Raw genomic sequence first — 10,863 nt, forward strand, 5'->3', positions numbered from 1 at the left:
CGAGTACGTAAGGTGAGTCCAGCGGGGCCAGTCTCTCCTCAGTCAGCCTTACTGCCTTCACAACACCCTAATCCTCCCTGTAGTGTCTTGTATTCGTTTATTTAGGATTCATTATTCGTTATTTTATTTTTTTAGGGGTTAATTATTTATATTTAGGTTTTGTTTACGTCTGAGTCTGGAAGGAGTTGAAAATTTATTCAAATATTTAATGTTCGCCAATATGTAAACAAGCTGTCAGCTGTGTTATTAGCCATTATTTGCCTCATCTCTCACTTATTGTAAGCCTAACATATCACAAGATGGATCCACATGTCTAGCCTTCATATCCGCTGGTCAGATATATCCGTCATTGCCTGGTTTTGGTGTTATATAGGAATAAATAAGGCAACATGGCCGCCGGCTCCCCCACTGAGGTCGCCCCCGAGGGCCGCCATGATGAACTGGCACCTGTTCCGGCTTGTTGGTTCCAATATTTTTTTAAATTTTTCTGAATTAATTTATTTGGCTTGTATAGTAAGATTTTATGGTTTCTAAAAATATTTCGTTGCTTTTGAAGTGTTTTTCTTGCTTCAGTTAAGTAAATGTGCTGAATTTGGTGTTGTTTTTTATGTAAATAAGGGGCAGTTCGTACGGTGAAATTTACCCAGCCTGGTTTTTTGCTTTTTTATTTGAGGCTTTAATGAAGATTTTATTGCTTCAAAAAATCGTTTATGATTTTTAAAGTATGTTGCGTTCCTGTTGAGTTAAGTATGTGGAATTTGAATAGGCTTATTGTCCTGTTGAAAGTGGTGATTTTGTCATTTTTTAGCTTCTTTATTTTTTTATTGTAGCTTGTAACTAAGTGTGCATTATTTTAAAAAATAGTTCAGATTTTTTAAAATGTTCTTTTACCAGTGTAAAGTGGAATAGGTGGACTTTTCAGTGTTTTTATTGGTGTCAAAATTTCCAACACTTTTTCCATATTTCACATAATATTTCTTTATAACTACTGAGACTGGAGGTGTTTTGATATTGTGAATATTAATTTAAGTAATTGTCAAGTCAGAATATATAATGCATTCGAGCCTAGCTTCATTTTTTCTATGGGTCAATTTCAAAATGAAATACATTACGTACGTATGGCAGCGGGGCGCCGGCACCTCGCCTGTGACGTCATCAAGGATTCGGGACTCGGTCTGCTCCAGTGTCTCCTCAATATTTACCGTAATTTCCAGTGTTTTCCAAGTGTTTCCAGCTGTTTCTAAAGTCAGGCGTGTAGATAGTTGTAGTAGAAGGAAGAAAATAAGAGAAATGAAAGAGAAGGAAGAAATAAAAAGAAATGGAGGAGGAGGCAAAACAGGTAAACAATATTTAGCTTAGTTTCCCTTGCTGCGCTGCAGTTCTCTGTAATATTTGGTGTGTTTTAGGTGTTTTACGTGTTTAGGATGTATGTAGGAATGTTATGGGGTGTTTAGAGTGTGTTTTGGTGGTGTTTAGGTGTGTTTTGGGTGTATATTTGCTGTTATCATTGTGTTTTGGATGAATTTTGGGTGTTTTAAATGTGGTTTAGGATGTTTTTAGTTATATTGTAAGTGGTTTGAGTCGTGTGGGGTGTTTTGAGTATATTGTGGGATGTTTTTGTGTGTTATGGGTGTGTTTAGGGGTATATTGAGGTGTAGTGAGTTTGTTTTGGGTTTATTTTCTGTTTTAAGTGTTTCGGTGAGTTTGGGTGTGTGTGTCAGGCCTTTTGAGGTGTATTTGATTGTGTGCAAGTAGTTTTGGGTCTTTAAGGGTGTGTTTGTGGCGTGTTTGTGGTGTTGAATGTTGCTTTAAGTGTGTTTTGGATGTTTTCATGTGTTTTGGGTGTGTTTGATGAGTTTTGGGGTGTTGTGTATTTTGGGTGTTTTAAATCTTTTGAGTGTGTTTGGATGAGTTTTAGGTATATTAGGGTGCTTTGAGTGTGTTTTGGATAAATTTAGCGTGGTTGGGGTGGGTTATTTGGATGTTTTTAGATGTTACGGGGTGTTTTGAGTGAATATTCAATATTTGGTTGTGTTTAGGTGAGTGTAGTGGGTATTTTGGGGTGTTGTGATGTGTTTTGGTTGTGTTTTGGATGTTTTGAGTGTATTTTGAGTGTGGTTTGGTAAGTTTTGTTGCATGTAGGGATGTTGAGTGTTATATATATATATATATATATATATATATATATATATATATATATATATATATATATATATATATATATATATATATATATATATATATATATATATATATGTAATGGGAAGGCAATGAGAAGAGGGACAAAAGAACATGGGATGCCTGTGTTCATACCGGGATCTGATGTCAGTTCTTGTGAAGGGCCAGAATGCATATTCCTGAAGTCTGGAAGGAGTCATCCGCCAGCCTGTATGAACACTAGGCTGTAGCTCCAAAACTAACTGTAGGATTCTCTCTAAAATAGTCTCATTGAGATTCTCGCACAAAATTACCTATACGTAACTTAATCTAATCTAACCTAACCGCTACAAGAGTAAATGGGCCGAAACATTACCAGACTTCGGGAATATGCCTCCAGAGGGATACGGGGTAAGGTCGCTTCACACACATCAGTGCCGTATTCGTAATTTTACTTTAATGATTTTCCTCAGGCTGAACGCCTCATGCAGTTGACTCTCTGAGAGACGCAAAAAAATAATCAATGGGAACATTCTTGTAGCAGAAATCCTGAACTTGTACCCGTGGATTCAGACTTTTGATGGCGTAAGTGTGCATATATGTACACTTTATGGATTTTGCTACATATTGTTACTAATTGTCAACTTTATTTGTAGGGCTATAATGTATATAGCTATTTATATTTTATAGTAGGTAATTGATATTTAACTACCGGTACTTCCATTCTTCCTCTCAGGCTCAAAGGCCTCAGTGACGGGAGATAAGCACTCATAACTAAGTACAGTTATTGCAGATGCTCATCTCTGTAACCTTCACTTATAATTATTTGATGCTTATATCTATACAGATAATCAAGGAGTTCCTGAGATTAGAACCACAAGCGGATGAACCAGACCCAAGAGTAGCAGTTTTGAAAGGGCTGGAGAAATATAGGCTCCCAATAATTGCCATTCTCAAAAAAAGAAAAGCAGTTCCTCTGTATATGGAAACCTTACTTGAACTCTATGACCACGATGAAAGTCAATGTGAGTAATGTCTAGTTCAACTTGTTCATTTCAGTATTCAGTAGCTGGTAGCAATTTAATATATGTATCTTTTCATCATTAGCAATGCATCTTTCACTTTTATAAGCCTAGTATTCATGAAATTATGCTGCATGCAAAAACCAAACATTGTATTCAGCATGACCTATCTAACTGTAATGCTTGCACCAATTTCTATAAAGGTACTAATTTAATTGTTAAATTCCTGCTCTTCTATCAAATTTTTGGCTGAGTGCTATGGCTAAATAATTGTTTGCAGCATAAGTGATGTTAAAGATTTTAATAGGTGTAAAGCATCTCTCTCTCTCTCTCTCTCTCTCTCTCTCTCTCTCTCTCTCTCTCTCTCTCTCGTAAGGAAAGACATTATTTCTAGTGTAAATAAACCCAATAGGCTGTCCAGTTTGAAATTTAAAAGGTAAATACTATCAATCTTTTTAGAAATGTTAGCTGCATCCTCTTCCCTTGCAGTCCAATAAGACAGGTCACTAATTTGTGTGGAGATAGAATTCTTGGAGTCACCTTTGCCGGCAATAGCGCAAGTGCAAACAGTCTGATAAAGGTTTCTTCCATGGTTGTGATGAAGTTCAGGACTTCTCACACTGTTTTGGTGGATATGATGAGAAGAATCGGGAGTTCAGAACATCAGTGCGTTATGTCGGGGCATGTAGGTTCGGCTGGGGTTTTCTTTCTTTCTTTTTTTTTTTTTTTTTCGATCAGTACTCATCATATTCTTATGAGGACTTGCTAGACAAAGCATTATTGCATTATGATATTACCCAAATAGTGTCTCAAGTAAAAAACATAACCGCATACTCGTACAAAAGATTTGTTGCTGTGACACAAAGGACAAAAATCATTAGTATACTGGTCGTTCTGAGCATTCAATCAAAATGCTTGTCATTCATATAATTAGTAGAACCATCGAGGAGCTTTATTTTTGTTAATTCTTATGTGATAAATCAATAATTACAGGAGACTTTTAAAAGATTGGTACTCAAATTAGTGGACTGTCCTATTGGATGTGACCATATCTTCACTTTTTCCTTACACAGTTAATTTTTTTTGTTTATTTGATTTACTTATTATCATTTTTATTTATATATTTATTTATTTGCACCAGATGCCTGCTTAGTTATATTGGGGTTACTTTCACCTGCTTGGAGAAAGGAAAGACTCCATTTTTACTAAGGTTAAATTTCAGTACCTTTGATTTTAGAGTGGTGTGTATATATCAAAATTTCTGAATATATTATCACCTTAAGATATACATCTACATATATTGGTACCCTGCCAAAAAAAAAAAAAAAAATAAAAAACAGCTCTAACGATGCTTCGCTGCGGGAGGGCGCAGCAAGTATCCACAAAGGAGAGATATTTTATTTTAATGTCAAAATGTTATTAATGTTTACACTATTATTTCTTCCTTAAGGTACCAGAAGAAGAACTAAGAACAGGGCAGTCTAGTGTGTATTTGATGGTGCACCTGTAGCTGAACCAACATGTATTTCTATGGCTGTAGTCTCATTGGTAGCAGGGCTTTGTGTTTAATATTGAACACCCAAAAAATTGTGAACATTTCCTCCGTTTCACAACATCCCATCTCTTAGGTATCAAGTATGACAAAGGTAACACTTCAAAAACAAGATCTCTACTTGTAAAACTCAATGAAGTAAAGACAGAATTGAGCTACAAAAATGCATAAATCTGCTTCCAAATATATTCAACTCCACACATAATGCCTCTCTCTCTCTCTCTCTCTCTCTCTCTCTCTCTCTCTCTCTCTCTCTCTCTCTCTCTCTCTCTCTCTCTCTCTCTCTCTCTCTCTCTGTCACACACACACACACACACACACACACACACACACACACACACACACACACACACACACACACACACACACACACACACACACACACACTAGTCAATTACTAGTTAAAGATTAATCAGTGAAATAAATACATAACATTATGTTAATAAGTTTTCTAAAAGGAAAAGGAAATACTTGTACTTCCCCTTCCCCCAACCCAGTATTCATGAAATCTTACTGAATTGTTATCTTATGTTATATATATATATATATATATATATATATATATATATATATATATATATATATATATATATATATATATATATATATATATATATATATATATATATATTGAATGGAGAGTAGACACTCTCTCTCTCTCTCTCTCTCTCTCTCTCTCTCTCTCTCTCTCTCTCTCTCTCTCTCTCTCTCTCTCTCTCTCTCTCTCTCTCTCTCTCTCTCTCCAAATTGGGAAGTATTCTTCATGTACCATATGATGTATATATATATATATATATATATATATATATATATATATATATATATATATATATATATATATATATATATATATATATATATATATATATATATTTTTTTTTATGCATTTTTTACCTTTTTTTTTTTTTTTTTTTTTATTTCTCTATGTTATTGCAAGTGATACGTGAAGCTTCTTTATTACTGTTCTGAGCATTTCTGTAGATTTGTTTAGTTAGTATATCCCATAGAAATACTCATTTTCTTTTTTTTGTGTGGCTTTAAAGGATTAATGGTGACATATGGATATGATCTGGGTTAAAAGCTTGTACAAATAAGGTTAAATGTCTATTTTTGCACTGGTTGTTTCCCTAAGTTTCTTAAAAGTACTGTGATATAGTGATTAGCACTGAACTAATTAATTATTCTTTACAGGGTCTGTAACTCCTTACATTTAATTTATGTTAACTTTACTTACATATTTTTTCCTTTAGTTTATGAATGGGAGGAAGGTTTAATATTCATATCTTAAGAGATGTTTACTTTCTTTTCCACATTGCAAGTTTTAGTGATTAATACTCACAAATGTATATTATTTACTTAATGGCTTGTCAAAACAGGTTGTTTTTGTGTTGCTTTTTTTTTTTTCTCATGCTAGGATGAAGTGTTACTAATGGAGTTTATTTTTTACATCTGTTTTATATACCATTACAGTTTTGAGGGGAGCTTTCTGTTAAATGTTCAAGTGAAAAGCATAGATGATAAAAATTATAGTGTTTATTTTTTTATTTATTTTTTTTAATGCAATGAAATGGAGGGAACATTTAATTGTATATGAATATATTGAATTTATTACCTATTCTTTCCCTAACCTTGAGACAGCAGTAGCTAGCTGCTAGTATTAAAGGTACTAATGATTCATCATCTGCCTAAGAAAGACTAACTAATTAGTCATTTAATTGACTAACCTATGATCCACTTTACTAATGTGGTTAGTAGAAGCAGTGAACAGTACGAAGGCATTAGTCAGATATATTTGAGTAAGACCATACTCAGGTTGAGTGCTCAGTTAGTCACAAATTGACTAACATTATGTTAGTCACTGTGACTAATGCTGCCACTCGTTCTAGACCCCATGGATTTTACTAAGAAAAGCTAGTCAGCACGACTAACTTTGGTTTTGTGTGATATAAAGTGATCGACCGTCTGAACATTGGAAAACAAAGCCTTTATGTGGTACAGACACAAGTCGTCATCGTTGTTGTTGATGTTAGCGGTGGTATTGGTAGCGCTGGTGGTGATGGTGGTGGTGGTATCGTCGCTGCTGTTACCTCAACAATCGGCTACCAAATCCATACCTACACCATCATCCACATCGCAACATTTTATAAATAATCACTTTCTTCAGTGTTACTAAATATTACCTATTTCATTCTCATCTCCAAGCCTTCGGGGACTGATATAAAATGCATCGCTTTCATTCACTTTAAGGAGTGATGATTGTGTTTTGCCATTGAAAAATACCAAGTATCATGTGCATATCGCGGAAGAAAGCTATGATTATATTAGCACTAACGAGATTCCAGTAATTGCCAAATGTTAGAATGCGGCCTCACGCCCCATCATGCAAATCAGGTCATTCGGCGCACACACACCGATGGTCACACACGGCCAGGTAAATCATCCAATAAACTTACTGTATTATGCATGCTGCCCTCCCAGTCATTCCGAGATGGTGGTTGCATGCACATCGCAGAAGCGCTCGAGCGCCTTACATTGTAAAAAAGATAACTCTCTCTCTCTCTCTCTCTCTCTCTCTCTCTCTCTCTCTCTCTCTCTCTCTCTCTCTCTGTTGACTTTGTTCTTTCAAAAAAAAAAGAGCAACCAAAAGCATATTATGATAATTGGGATGCATGCCTTAATGAATTTCAAGTTTCTTGTTACAAGAAAGGAATATATATATATATATATATATATATATATATATATATATATATATATATATAACTTTATTAAACTGCTAGCTCTAGTACTATTTTGATTACTAATCATACTGGTTATCATCCTAACCCCTAAGGCCACTTTCATATATATATATATATATATATATATATATATATATATATATATATATATATATATATATATATATATATATATATATATATATATATATATATATATATATATATATATATATATATATATCACCCTAACTTGGCCTAGGGAACAACGCCTCAACTCCACCAAGGAGGTTTTTTTTTTTTTTTCAAAGTAATGGGTTGGATCACACTTCAGACAGGTGTAGTTCAGAGGATATAACGCATGGCTGTGTGTGTGTAATTAGGTGCTGGTAGTTTTGTGCGGAGGAAAAGAGTTGTCTTTAAAGGGCAGGATGTGACTGCCCCCTTATATTGTGAGACACAAAGAGAAACGTTCAGTAAGGTCACTGCTGGGTTTAATGATAAGTTCACAGCACCCCCTGATTCAGTGCTTTAGACCTCACTGGGAGTAATTATCATTTCGGCAAGTGCCTACTGCCTCCTCCTCCTCCTCCTGTGATGAAAATTCTTTGAACACTTAACGTTCACTGTTCACAGTCTGAACATCCATTTTGTATCCTGTTCTGTCACTTTTCCACCCAGTTCTAAACTCTGTTTAGAGTATCAGTTGAGTGGATACTCGCGTTGCAGATAACAAGTCTCCCACTACATTTTCTTATGTATTTCTATGTATTCTACTTGAAATTATTTTTTACTTTTTGCTATAACATGATTTATGTAGAAGTTCTCGTATGAATGTATGTATGTACGGATGCCTAAAATTTATACTTCATCTTTACATGTAGGTATTTGGCAAATTTCACCAGAGACCCGTATTCTGAAGCACTTGGTTCTTTTATAGGGACTATTTTTAAAGGCTATAGAAATTACTAGTCAGGTTCTCTTGGCTGCTTTTCTAGAAGATGCAGAATCCTTGTTAGATTAACACTAAGATCACGAAAGCATGATTGAAAATCTACTCGGGCGTGTTAAAAGTAGTCTAGAGAAGTTACAAAACAAGTGCGCAGACCTCAGGAAAACGCGAAGCCAAACAGCGACATAATTACTTGAGTTTATCATTGAATTCAGTTTTCCTACTATCTTCGCAAGCAGAAAACGTCACCAAAGCCCTCTCTATGTCAATTCAGCCATGGGAATCCGCTAGGAACTTCATGAATATATTACTATTTTAAATATATCGCGCCTTGCTATTCAAAGGTGGTAAAGATATATGGTGTCAAAGTAGAACTAGTAAAGAAAGAGAGAAATAAAGAAAATAAAATTCTGGTCCTAATTATTGTAGCATTCTCTTCTACAGATCTGAAAAAAAAAAAAAAAAACACCGGTGCGTATTATGGATAAACAAAATTTTATATCGTTGACAAGCTCTATACAGGGACTGTCACCTCTCCAGGAACTTTCATGTGTTAGGTCTGCTGGTTTCTTGTAGTTTCCTCCTGCGATCTCATATTCTTTTGGTGGTTTTAAATATATATATATATATATATATATATATATATATATATATATATATATATATATATATATATATATATATATATATATATATATATATATATATATATATATATATATATATATCACGATTAGCGGCAGAATAATGATCAAGCTCAGAGAATGGAGATGCTGAACACAAAAGTATGTTGACGCTTCAAACACGTAAAAATGAAAGACTTAAAAACGATTGCTTTCGTTTTTTATTCATTTTAGTTTTTTTTTTTTCTTGCCAGTAGTAGTAGTAGTAGTAGTAGTAGGAGGAGGAGGAGGAGGAATAGGAGTAGGAGTAGTAGTAGACACTGTTGTTGTTGTTGTTGTTGCAACAGTAATAATTACAATAGTCATGATAATAACAGCAACAATAAAAGGAACCACAATACTAATAATATATGATAAAACTGTTAATGAAATAAATATTCTAAAAATATTTATACCGCAAGCTGAGATTCCTCTTAAAGGAGAGTCTCATTGCAGAAATAAGGATGCAGGGGATGGGAATTCCCAGCCCCCTCGCTCGGTCCACCTTAGCACCCCTTCACGATGCATCGGACATACAATGGCAGTTTTTTTTACACCCGGGCCGCGAAGTGAGTGGCCAGGCCGTCACGACTTCCAACACCACAGGAAGTTAAGATTGAATCATATTAGCATATAGTGAAGCATATGGTACTAATGATGAAAAAAAAAAAAAAAAGATAATAAATAGGGATGAAATTATGGTTATTATTGTACAGAACTGTAATATCACAAAATAAACCTTATGAATACTAAGTGTTAATGATAGTGATAATGGCGATGACAGCGACGATGACGGCAATAAAAATAACAATATGAACAACAACAACAACAACAACAACAACAACAACAAAAGTAATAAAGAATAATTATAATTAAAATGGTTAATACATAGTTAATATTATTATTATTTGTTATCATAATCTTCATCGTTGATGTTATTGCATTCATTTATCTTCGAGGTGGTGATGCAGAGCAGCCTCGCAGCGGACACCAGGGATTTGAGGTGAGGCAGGGCATGGTAGGGCAGAGCGAGGCGGGGCAGGGCGGAGCAGGCGGGTGAGTGGGGCGGCTGGTGGGTGTGTCCAGGTAGGGGAGGCGTCAGTAGGGTCAGGTGAAGCAGCTGTAGGCGGGGAGGGTGGACCAAGTCAGAGCAGCGCGTCCGAGCCGTGCGGGAAGGCTTCAATCAATACGTGGTTGCAGGAGGTGCTGTGTGGCACCGCCACCGTCGCTATTGAACTTTCCTGGCACGGCAGTTGAGAGCGTGTGGAGTGGAGGCGTACACCGACACTGCGTCCCAGCACGACCATCTCCCACCTGAACTGCACGTGGCACACTACACGCACCCATTATACATCCATCGCTCAAACCTGCGCCCGGCTATTGGAGGGTGAGTACATCACAGGCATATATGCAGCTTGAAATGGATGTTAGTGGAATTTTAGTGCAACGTCGTGGTGGCTACTGCCGCTGAAGAGGGAATCAGCTGAGAGGCACACGTCTCGCTGACGACTCCCAGTTCAGCAGGATCCTGACGTAATACAATGTCGAGTCAAGTCAAGATTTTCTGCGATTTTTTTAGTGACTACTGAATTGACAAAAATGCACGTAATCGATGCGATGAAAACAGGGAACACTGCCAAGAACCTGAATGAATTGCCGGAAATACCGGTAGTAAGGAGGATGGGTAGCAGGGAGTTGGGATGTACTTTTGATTCGGCTGATTTAAAGGGGATCAGGACAAAGCTGTGTGCCGCTGAAAACACTGCGCTAGATGGTCCCTTGAATGTGGTCAGAAGTT

At 35.9% G+C, this 10,863-nt stretch overlaps 1 long non-coding RNA gene across 1 annotated transcript; it reads left to right on the top strand.

Annotated features, from left to right (window-relative positions):
- The first annotated feature begins 2,266 nt into the window (after positions 1 to 2,266).
- On the top strand, positions 2,267 to 5,117 carry LOC135108306 (uncharacterized). Its single transcript, XR_010272206.1, has 4 exons — positions 2,267 to 2,742; positions 3,005 to 3,182; positions 4,321 to 4,389; positions 4,630 to 5,117. It is a non-coding gene; the product is annotated as an uncharacterized LOC135108306 (long non-coding RNA).
- The last annotated feature ends 5,746 nt before the right edge of the window (positions 5,118 to 10,863 follow it).

Source organism: Scylla paramamosain, chromosome 17, assembly GCF_035594125.1.
Source record: "Scylla paramamosain isolate STU-SP2022 chromosome 17, ASM3559412v1, whole genome shotgun sequence".
In the NCBI taxonomy this organism is placed as follows: Eukaryota; Metazoa; Arthropoda; class Malacostraca; order Decapoda; family Portunidae; genus Scylla; species Scylla paramamosain.